Consider the following 13,097-nt stretch of genomic DNA (forward strand, 5'->3'; position numbering starts at 1 on the left):
CATAACTTATCTCTTAAAACAAAAATGAGACACATAAGATGCTATGTGTTCTCTGTGATGCTCTACGGTGTGGAATCCTGGGCACTGAACGATGCTATTACAGAAAAGATAGAAGCACTTGAGTTATGACTGTATAGAAGAATACTGAAGATACCGTGAACTACCCAGATTACAAACATCGAAGTTCTTAGGAGAATGAACAAGGACACTGAGCTAGTAAACACCATAAAGTTAAGAAAGCTCCAATACCTAGGACACATAATAAGGAATGAGAGTATGTGTTCAATATTTCAATCCATTTTGCAAGGGAAACTATTTGGAAAAAGAGGACCTGGACGAAGAATAAAATCATGGCTTCATAATCTAAGGGAATGGTTTGGAAAAAGCTCATCAGAGTTGTTTAGCGTTGCAACCGACAGAGAGATTGCTGGAATGGTCGCCAACATTCGAAATCGGATAGGCACCTGAAAAAGGATATTTTAATATTGCCATAGTTTTCATACAGTTAATATCAAACATACTTTTTTGTTTTACAATAATACACTATTTGCCGCCTAACAACGTATTGACACAGCTGCTATAATTATAGTTATTAAGTCATTAATAAATAAAATAAAATAAAAAGGCAATTTAAATTAAATAATATAATATGTTTTATTTAAACTGTAATTAATCATGATATTTATCACGTATTTTCATACTGTAGGCAAGTACAATTTTAAGTAAAAGAAAAAACTTATGCATCTTATACAGATAAATTTCAATACCTTTTTTTAAGAAAACGGTTGTTTAAATTTAATACAATTTATAATAAATAAAACGGCAATCTAAACTTCTCAGGAAAAATAAAAAACATAATGTATTTATTTAAAAAAAATAATGAGAATTAATATAAGAAGTTCAACGTGACTGTGTAGTTTGCTAATTTCTTACAACAAAGACTGTTCGTGTTATGATTTAAACATTTTTTATTTTTATACCCCATATAATATATATAACCCCATATGTATTTAATTAAATGATGGCGATAATGTTTTATTTCGCGCCATAAAAGTTTTCTGAGAATTTAAAAAATGAATGAGCAATGTCCAAATGTGCACCAACAAATAGTTTAGTTATGTAGCTTTTGAACACAAAAAGGTCAAGCATGCCATCGTATACATACCCATCCAATTCGTTTACTTCAATTCCATGGCGTCTTGCCAATTTAAGCAATTTCAACCTTCTCTTACTTCTGTAAATAAGTTTCAAATCAGCACGTGAAACTACTGTTGATGGAGCATTATTAAATAATACTTTCGTACATTTTTCCAGTATGTTCTTAATTCCGTTTTCGTTGTCAAAATTCTTTTTTGCATCAATAAAGGCAACTTTCTGTTCCGAATCGAAAACTCTAGTAATGAATTTTAATTCTTCGTCGTCTTCCATTTTTAAAAAAGAGATAATGTCTTTTAAGTAACTCAGCATCTTACTGTTGGTCGTCATTATGTTACTCCGAGAAATCAAATTAGGCAGTACCCACTTTGATTTGTTTTCGATGTTAGGCAACGTCGATTGCACATCAAGTACATATTTCATGACATTATGAGCAATAATATACTTCATTAAACTATGAAACATTTGAAGACAATCGCGAATTTTTACAAATAATAGTTGAGCAGGGTTAGATTCTGTGTAAGCGTAACAGTAATCATGTATTCTATCATATATTTCGGGTGCATCCTCCTCATTCTCCAATTTTATCTCTACGAATTTTTTTATTAACGTGTATATAATATTATCGTTGTTCATTGTAATGCGAGGCAAGCGCAAATCGTTTATTTGAAAAAAAACTGGGATGTCGTCGAGGCTTAGAATTTCTTTAATTTCCAAAAATCTGTCTGTAGTTGACTGGATCATTTCAGCAAACGTATTTCTTACCAAGGTTTCATCAGTAAGACTGACCGTTTGTAATTGGTTAAAGAAGTCGGACTCATTGTATTGATTGTTGAACATATTATTCGCTGAACAATGTTTGTCAGTAAATTGTTTAAGTAACTCATAAACGATGCCGTGATCGTAATTAACAACAACAGATTCCTTCATGTATCGTTCAGAGGCAATAGTTTTGAAACATTCTAAATACGCATACATCAACCATAACGGGTCTAAAGAATTTACCGTACCGAGATGTCTCAAAACGAAAATCATTTTTACAATTTGATTTTGGAAAGCAGGTGGCTCATTGAGGATATCACTAAACGCACCCTTTAAAATATCTTCACTTGCTCCGTTAACCAGAACTTTAATCAAACTCATATAATACTTGCAAGTAAAAACAAAACTACACAGCAATTTACTGATGACAATGGCTCTCATGTCCGATACCGTACTTACAGTGACTAGTGCATTTTCTATATCTCCATGTGGGTATCCCGTATCGATTCTCATTAATTTGTTGTACTCAACTGCCACATTATCATTCGTTTGGCTTGAACTTGCCTCACCGTAAACTGTTTCACCGGTTTGAAAAAAAGTAAAAATCAACATAACCATTGATATTTGTAAGAAAAACATGATTAAATTTATTGTAACAAATGTATATAAAATGATGAAATATACTATTAGTTTTTAACTTTGTATAATACGATTAAATAAAATATCTACACTTAATATGAAGCGTATACATCCGAGTACAGTCATAAAATGTCAGTACCTCTTTTAGTTGTTTGCAACAGTAAAAAGTTGACAATATGTTTCTTCTTAATAAATATGTACAAAACGACGATTTATACTCTCAGTGATATTTTTCAAATAACACTGTTATGCAAATATTAAGCATACTTATTTGTTTTGCAATAATATGTTGGGCGCATTCGGCGACTTATAGCAGCTGTATACTGAATATTATTTTAAAATTTCTGTTTCAACTATATATTTTTCTGTTTTAAAAATTAAAAGTTTTTACATGTAATACCACTTTTTTAAGCGATTTGGGATTTTAAACTTTAGCTGTTAGGTTTTTTAGGTTACTGTAGGACAAAATGTAAGGTTATGTACATAATATGTAATAAATTATGTATTGATGTAATTGTAGATATCATTGAGATGAACAACAGAATAAAAAAATCTAATACTTTCAGCTGGGGGAGTAGAGGAGGAGATATTATATAGCGGGTTGGGGGAAAACTTGATGTCTCCAAAAACAATTATAAGTGTAAGGTGATGAAATTAGGTCTATGGTTTAGAACTAACTTAACCTGATAGGTGCTTTATGGTTCAAAAAATTGTAAAGACCATGAAACCATTTCGAAAAAGGGGTGGCTACTTTTTCTTTATTTTACCTTTTTAGGTAAAGTTTTATAGATTAAGTTCTACAATTTAGAAAGAAAATCTGTTGCTAACCTATATTTTAACTATTTTACGCCCATAAATAGGAAATGTCGTTTTTTTTTTAAATGTTTTCCTTTAATGTAACAATAAAACCAGGCTTATATGGGTTATAAGGGCAAAAAAATAGTGAAAAATATGTAAATTATAATAAAAACCGTATAGATGTTTGGTAATTCGTTTTTATATTTGTATAGTGCTTACGTATTTGTTAACAAGGGAAACTATACAATTTGGCTTCATTGTACAGAACAATTAGTCTACTTCCAGTTTTGGCAACATATTTCGAACCAATTGTTCTCAAAAGGATTCGACTAATTTTAATAACAAGCAAATGTTGATTATCAAAGACTGAATTCGGCTTTAGAGCTAAGCACTTCACTTGCTTGGATTAAATTAATATTTGTCTTCCAACTGGAAAAATCAAATTAAATGCCAATTAATGTGTCCATATCTCTTGGCATCATTTAAAACAAATTGTAATAATAATTATAAATACGCGACGAACTTTGATTAAACCTATTATCATTTTAAGCCAGCTAAATGCAACAATAATAATAATTATAATAATTTAAAGTTTCTAAGGACTGTATTATACTAATACTCTTCTACACTATTAACTGTAACATTAAAATAACAGTATTTTTTTATTCCGATATTTTCCAACATTCATACATAATTTATTTTTTAATACTTTATATTCGACGGGCTAGCATGGGGGGACTAAGTATCCCAATAAGTTCTTTGGAAATTATTATGTTCCCCTACTAATTGATGTTTTATATTTAAGAAAAACGTTCGTTATTTTACGTACTAACGTCTCCCCTACTTTTATTTTTCCATTTCGAGTATTGTTCGATTTACTGATCTTAATAAATCGATGTTGAAAAATAGGAGCATATTAACATTATAATATAAACGATGAACAATTATAGCATAAGGTGTTTTATGTCAAACGACGGAAAAAGCATGCCTAGATCCCCAGTGAACCTTGGAGCTGGTCTAGGTTTTAATTCTTCAGGTTTTAAATCGAAGTAACTGCTGAAGACCTAACTGATACTTTACCAATCTTACTTGTGTTGGTTTTTTTAATTAATCAATGCACATTCTTACTATGGTTTGAATGTAGTATATCCCGTATTAACTTCTCGTCATCCACAACTTCTAAAATTCAAAACACAATAAATGTTATAAATGTATTATACCCGCATCATTGAACAGCAGTGATTTCACCTATTATGATTACATCGATAATCCTTTCCCTATTTAAATTAAATAGATTAACGCTAAAGTTTCTATAAAACTGTTTTGATTATTCTAAAACATAGTATACATATTATTTTTATATCTGATCGACACCATTTATTATGTTTACACCTTTACACAAAATATGCTTTATGTTAAAATTGAAAGGGAAATCGTTAGCAGTTTTAGAAAACAAATATATTTAAGGACTATTTAACGGTCCATAATAATAAACATTGGTTGAAAATACACAAAATTCATTACTTTGATCATATTCCCCGTCCTGGGTAGCGACTGCGTTTTCTGAAATATCATCAAACAAATTAATAACTAGTAAATATCTGTTGAGAACAATTAAAAAAAAAGAAATATTATATTATGTCTGAGTCATTGCACTATATTACCTGGCCTGACCAACATCACAGCTAACCTTTCTGCAATTCAGAAAAAATTATCGGTTAACGAGATTGGATATTTACGTGGCATTATTATGAATAAGACAAGAGTCGGCAGTGGCAAGTGAAAGAGTAAAAATATAGAGAGCTGTAATATCCTATAATGGCACAGCAGTGTAATGTGCTGAGTACACAGCAACGAGGTAAGTAAAATTAATTTCATATGATGTAACTATAACAAAGGATAAACAAAGGTTTTGTTTCGCATGGTTGTATTAGTAAAACAAATTCAAAATTTGTACAATTTAAATCTAATTTTGGTCATTATTTTCACACTAAAGCTCGAACTAGAACATTGAAACAAATAAAAAATTGGTACCAGACAAATGTAATTTGGTCAGTCTGATCTAGAAAAAGCTAGTTCCCTAAGCAAGGTAAAGTTGTGGTAAAGTTATTGAATTTTAAAATAAATATTTAAAACAAATATATTTATGTAGTCATTGGTAATATGTAGACGTTATAACTATTGTAATAATTAATATGCTTACGAATCGATAAATTTGACCGTATTAACTTTTCGATTGATGCGTCCACTGCACCTAGAATAACAAATGTTTCTATATGTTGTTTAAGTATATTGGATTTTTTTAAAATTTTTATTGGTTAACTATTCACTTCTAACAAGGGGAGGTCACAGTGATGGCGTGACGGATTTTCTTCAAATTGCGAATAAATGTTATTTATGAGAAATAAAAAGACCCTTATTCGAGCGTTTGTGCCAATGCGTCCTAATTCCAGAGATAATCAACTTTGAAATTTACATATTTTTTTGGTTAATCTTAAATAGACCTATTTTACACGCGTCTGAAAAACTAAATGTGGTGCGGTCGAGCGTGATCGGTGCTCGGGAGTGCGCGGTACCTGGTTCAACCCTGGCTACCGCCGCAGCATTTATTGCATTTTTTTACAACTTTTTTTTAACTTTTATGGTAATTTATATTGCAAGAAGTCTAAAAACTTATAAAATATTTATATTTTATTACTACTGAATACATCTTAAAATCTAATAGTACCGACCTATATGGAACAAAAAAAAAATTTTTTTCAGTGAAATATTTTCGCATATGAAATATTTGTACAAAATATAAGAACAGTTACAACGAAAACAATAGTAGAAAATACAAAAACAATTTCGTTTCTTCAGCAAATGAATATCTGTTTATATTGTATATTGCCAATTGAGAACAATTTAATCAACCGGCTAGGATAGGTAAGAGGTTGATGCAATGGTTGGAATTATTATTATACTTACTGGAATTCGGAAAAGAACATACTATGCAAACGCCTTTTTACAATATTCATATGTATATGTATATATAAGTGTTTTTATACTGAAGATTACTAAAATATTGACACATTTTAATGCTGTTAACGTCGTGTTGGTAAATTGGTCAATCTACATTTTTCCCACACAAATCCATAGGTGTAATTAAGGGAGGGGGAGTCCATTACTAGAATACCCTCCCTAGTAGCTCAAAGGCTACATAAAAAATGTACCGTATTTTCTATAAACTGAAAATTATTTTTAAAAAATGTTTTACTTTTTAGCGGTTTTCGTATGTCACAAAAAAGGGTTAAGATACAAATAAATAGTTTGAAGTGAAAATAATAAATTGACAATCTTAATTGAACGTGTATTGGGAACAGCATGATTACTTATTAGATATTGAAGAAAATAATCTTAAGTCAGAATTTATGGTAGCCAAAAATTGTTGTAAACATTTTAAGTTTGATTCCAGTGAATAGGTTTTGACCCATCTTATGTGGGTTGAAGTGACCTGTTTGTAGGACAATTTAGGCCTAAAAGTCTGACATAATTACACCTACCCAGGATGGCTAGATTTAAATTCTGAAAAAAATATTTGAATAAATCGGCCACTTTTAATGTAGAAATCGACTAATGATATTTCATTTAATATTGTGTTGAAATTCTATTTTATTTTCTCAAATTTGTCTTTCTGATGTAAATGAAACAGTTATTTAACAATTGACTTCCATAATATAACATGCGTTCATGCATTCAATACCTTCAAGGTAGTCGTTGAGCAATTGATATTTCCTAATTTGTATAAAGTACCTAATTTAGCATGTATGTTATACCACAATATTTGTATACTCCACATTATTATCCAAACATTTATATTAATCTATAAATATTCCATAAGAGATGGAATGTATTCTGTAAGTATTAAAATATAATTTTATCAATTTTAAGGTTTTGTCCTATAACAGACCTACAACATCTCAGGACTGTGTTTCGATTTCTGTGGTCTGGGTGTCTCGGATTCCATATGGGTTCTTGTAGGTATACAGCAGCAGCAATTTGTACTGACAGAACCGACGATGATACCATTTTAACAGCGATTCATCGCCGAAAATCAAACAATTTTGTTTTTTCAGCGATTCTCGCGCGTGTAGCTAAAATCGTAAAACGCTACACGCGGTCAGTGGGGACACTACATATTTATTTCTATACTGTTGATAAAATCGCTAAATCGCCAACACGCTACACGCTATCGCAAAAACGCAAATCGCTCTCAGTGGGGCCTTAGCTTAATTAAAATTAAAACCGTTTTAACGTTGGAGACTTCAAATAATATAACTAGGTCGATGACAAAATATGTTGTTTTTGTTTTCAAATATTTTCTTATTTAGGACATAGGTTTATGACTGTAACTGTTTGAACAAGCATACAAAACAATAAATCAAAACAAGTAGTCTTTTTATTTTAAATAAATAATACAACTTAAAACGTGCTTTCAATACGTGTTCCCATTTAAGAAAGTGAATATACAATTATTTAGAAGAGTAATGATAAAGGTTTTAAATTTTGAATATAAAAATATTATAGTAACATTATTCATGTTTGGATGTAGACATTTTTAGGTGTTCTAAGACCAATTGTAGGAATATGGATAATAATAATATACAATACAATACATAAGAAATATATGTATTTATAATAATTTACAACTTTTTTTTTATTATTATATAAATAATAGTATATTATAAATGTATTTGCAATTTTCTCATTTCTAAAAATTCTGCCTAAAGGTATACAACACATTTATGTCTATATCGAGTATGTTTAACATAATAATACTCCAAGGTCTTTTATATACTAACGCATATAATAGTACGAAAAATTTGGGTACATCTACCATTAAGGAGTATTTTTATGTGTATTATATGACTCGTATGTTTTTCATACCGATACGAATTTAAGGTAGGTATATAAAACGCAACAAAAAAAAGTATTACTAACCGTTTAATGTTTACGCATTTATAACGTACAACGAAAATTCAGAGCATAAAATAAAACCTTACATAATATCGTTTCGAAACCCAAATTTGGGCCTCAAAGAGCAATCCATTGATCACAGATAAGAATACAAATATCGATAAGAGCATTGTTCCTTATAACACTTATATGATTTAAAATGAATGTTTAGTTTAAGGGTGGATATGATTAGGGTTACATTTGTTACATTTTTGTTCTAAATGTATTCACTTTTTGTAATCTCTGGTGGAACCAGTTGACATTGACTTTTTAATAAAACATTTCAATTAAATAATTTTTAGTCGTTAGATAAAACTTCTCTTCTATAATGATCTATAATGTAAGAGTGACTAAAGAATTAAATGCTCTCAGTTTGTTAGTTGTACATGCACTGATTACATACTTAACATACTACAATACATTTAAATGACAATTACACATTAGGCTTTACACATTAAAGGACTTGCTTCAACAAGGAGTTGAACAAAAGTAAAAAAGAAAGCAGAGTTTATACATTATATTATCTTTATAAATTAGTCACAAATATAAAATAGGTTTATTTATTATCCACTAATTACAAAGCAATAAATATTTACAATGTGCATTATTTTTTTGCAAGCTTTAGAGGAACTCTACTCATTAATTAATATGTCATCATGCTCTAAACTTTTTTCGATTCGATATTTAATATAGCAATACTGTTTATTTAATGCACTAAATAATCGCTCTGAAGAGCAGTTCGATACGGGACAACATAGATACATTCTCAGAGCAATATTTACATAAGGGTTTGAAGGGTCTTCAAATCCTTCATTTTTAAGTGTTAGACACATCTCTATTATTGATTCACTAACAGAAGCTATGTACAAATCTGGTGGCGTCTCTAAAAAATTGCTACTCAGAGCGATCGCCCCCCCCCCTCTAAATACTTCACTGTCGTCTCTCTATATAAATGTATTATTATAATAACCCATATAATATAATGGTTAACAATATAATGAAATATTTTCATTGCATATTTACTCACTCACACATAGCAACCTAGAAATTGACTACGGTCAAAGTGTAATTTTTCCCTTTTTTTTTTTTGGGGGGGGGGGGGTTTCCTTAATAAAAAATAAGTTTGATTACAGATTTTTTTGAGAAAATTGTATATGTTATAGTTCCATTCTAGATAATATACCTTAGGTCTAATTTCCCCGACCTAAATCCCTAAAACATTGCTTCAAAAAGTGAAATAAAGAAAAAAGTTCAAGCTTTTCTTTTGGAAACAGTTTAAATTCCACACACATTTGAAATTAGTTTGACTTTGTAGTTGTTAAATCTTAAAATTGCGCCAACTAAATTTTTTAAAACTTTCAGCCTTTTATCCAGGAGGAAGGAGGGTTGTTAAAATTTCGGGGTTTTCCTTGTGCGATTTTGTTGATGAAACTTTTTATACAGAAAATGCTAAGGTCATAGGAAATCGAAAATATGTTCGAAAAACATACACTTGTGCACACATGAGAATGTTTTAGTCATTATTTTTGCGATAGATAAATGTTCATACATTTTAAGCAGAAAAATACGTCGATCGAACGACAAAAACAATATATAAAATTGTCAATGTTCGAATTTCTCATTTTTTTTTGTGCACATCTTAGTGTTACTTTTTACTTCGAAAATTCGAAGGTCATAGCAAATCGTCTAAACTTGAAAATGTTATCGAATCGGATATACTAAATTTAAGTATGGCTATCGACAAATATTCTCAAAGGAAAATTCCATTACAATTTGGGCCTGACTCGAGTTGGGCCGAGCTGATTGAATGTAATAAATTCACTTTTTAAAAATTAATTAAAACCTTAAACTGGTACTTGAGCACTTAAAACTTACTAGGGCCACTCTAAGGAGTATCCATAAAAATATTGGAATAATTTGATAATTTTTTTTTTAAGATTTAACATGTTATGTGTACATAGGAGTTCTAATTCCAGACAAACTGTCTACTAAAAGGTCCTAAAAACCCAAAAAACAAATTGCATCCCGGTCCAAGGGGTTGGGAAATGGGTCTAACTTAAATTTAAATCTCAAGTAAATAATCCTCTCTAGAAATTTCAACTCGATTCGACCATTTTTCCCGAAATTATAGCAAGTAAAAGTTGAAACTTAAAAAGTAGTATGGGATTTTTTTAAATTTTAACTGTAAAGAAGTCAACTTTTTCAATTTTTACTCCCTTAAAGTTCCCAACTAGATAACATTTGCGATTTATAGAGTTGCTACTCAAAGGAATTGATCCAGTATTAAAAGAGTTACAATGCATATACAGACACAAAAAAAACCTACATCATAATGCAAATATATTACAGATACCAGCTGTTGACCCATTGCAATCTACAAACTTACAACCATAAAAACGAAATTCCTCCCTAAATTCTAAGGAAAGACAACTTTTCTTTTAATTAGTCAAAACTTGACTATAGCTCTTATCTCGAAAGTCTTTTCATATGCTTCTAATCGCCAGTAGTTAGAACCACGTGTCTTAAAAATGTACTAAGTAATGCTTAATTTTAAACGTTTTCAGCCGAGTCTGCAACCACAAAAGAGCATTTTCATGTCTCGTTGAAGTACCGAATAAATTTATAGTGGTGGAATTATAGATAATGATATAGTATATTAAGAAGCAGTAACAAGTTAGTATATTAAAACATCAAGTTTCTGGCTAATATTGTAGTGTTAAATACAATATTAGGCTTAATACAATTCATAGAGAATTTGAGTCCTTAAACTATTTTGAATTTATCATTTAGTTCTAATATGAACGTTGAACGTACAACATATCTCTTATCTCTTATCAGATAACAGCGTAACACTTTTTTGGTAACACTTTTTTCGGTTATGTGCCAGAGCTAATTCCCACCCCCAACCCCAACCCCATTCTCACCCCCTATCTCCTATCCCCTATTTCCCACCCCTATATCCTACCCCCTATATCCCCCTATCTTCCACCCCCAACCCCATCTCATCCCCATCTCCGTGTGGTAATTTTTCGTTACGCTTTTTTGGTAACGCTTTTTCCGGTTATGTGCCAGAGCTAAGACATGAAAATGTTAAAAAAAAAGTCCATTTTGTAGTGTTATTTAAATAGATGATGAAGTATACAATTGCGACTAGCCAAAAAATACTTGTTTTTTGCCCACTTTTCTTGTGCAGGCAAAAAAATAAATTTTTTAATCCGTCTAAAAATTATATTCATATTTATCAGACAATAATTGAATATTTATCCCTGTATTTATTTTCTGCAAGTTTCTGGAAAAACGGAAGGAATTTAATTTAAAATTTTGAAAATATAAAAAAACTATAATTAGTATCACTTTGTCCTAAAATTTGTTTTTTGCGGTTTGATAATCAAACAAACCAAATACAGACTTTTAAAATGTCCATAGTGTTTAAAAAATGTACTTCAATAGCACCAATTGTGATACAAATTAATTAGGATGAGAGGAAAGAAAACCGGAAGAATTTAAAACATTAGCATTATCCGAGTCACTAAAGATCATTCACAGTGCAAACTAATCACAAGAACAATTCCTGGTTGATAAAATCACTTTGGGAAATAATGCATAAAATTGTTAATGTGATATTACCGCCGTTAGTACATTTTATATATTAAAAATATAAATAGGTATTGATAAAAGCACTGTAAAGACAATTCACTTAAAATTAACCTATAACTATTGCATATAATTAGTAGGCATCATATCATACCCTTGGAGCAAGACCGCCACAACTCAAGTTCTGAGGTAATACAACCTAAAGATTGAACCTGCTCCAAAATGGTTAATTTTAACTTTGAAATCTTTAATTTTAATACTTTTCAATTATTTTTTTGTCAACCAGTGCTTTTTTTTTTAATTTCAAGCTACTTAGTTAAATCTCAGCCAGACACCACAATTTGAGGTTACGGCTATTTAGCAATAGGTTTTAACAAACCAAACTGCCAAATTTGTTTATTGTGCCAGTTTACCATTTTAAATATTTTATAAGCCGTAATGAGAAATGTGGAAATTTTGTTTTTCTTCTTAGATTATTAATTTATTGCTACAAGACAAAATGTGGTAGTTTGTTATTATTTCACCAGTGTCATCTGGTTAAGAATTATAATCAAGTTGAAAGTTAAAATCAAAATCAGACAGTCTTGATTTATTATGCTTAAGTATAAAAAATTGTAGCAGTATTATATTTTTTTTTTACCGAAAAAACCGAGAAATTTAATACTGAAACGTTGGTTGGGTTAAACGTCAATTCATGTCTGGCCGGACATGAGGGCATTTTTCCTTTAACCCTTTTTTTTCATCTACCTATTAAATTATGATAAAGACAATTTTGATCTGATATACCACTTTAAATAGTAAATTAAATAGGTACACAAGTTACTATTTAAGTTTTTAAAAGTTGATAGGCTTATGGAAAATAATAAAAAAATAGGTTAATGTTTAGTATTTTTCTACTATTGTACTATATTGTAAAATATGATAACCAAAAATGTTTTCAAAAAAGAAATACTACAAAATTGCAATTATTCTAAAGCGTACTCATTCCATCTTTAAACCACGACGAAAACATTCGGTTTGAGTTCAACAATTTTTTTTTTATCAATTTTAAAAATACCCATTGCTGCTTCGTGTTTAGCTCAATTTGAAAATATTTAAAACGGCAGAGACCATTAAAGATTGTGGACAATTTTTAACAAATTAGGGGTTCCGTC

This window comes from Adelges cooleyi, unplaced genomic scaffold (assembly GCF_023614345.1).
Source record: "Adelges cooleyi isolate 19-005CV unplaced genomic scaffold, UGA_ACOO_1.1 ACOO_flye_CR_arks_rails_tigmint_CR_PRNA_2, whole genome shotgun sequence".
NCBI classification, from domain to species: Eukaryota; Metazoa; Arthropoda; class Insecta; order Hemiptera; family Adelgidae; genus Adelges; species Adelges cooleyi.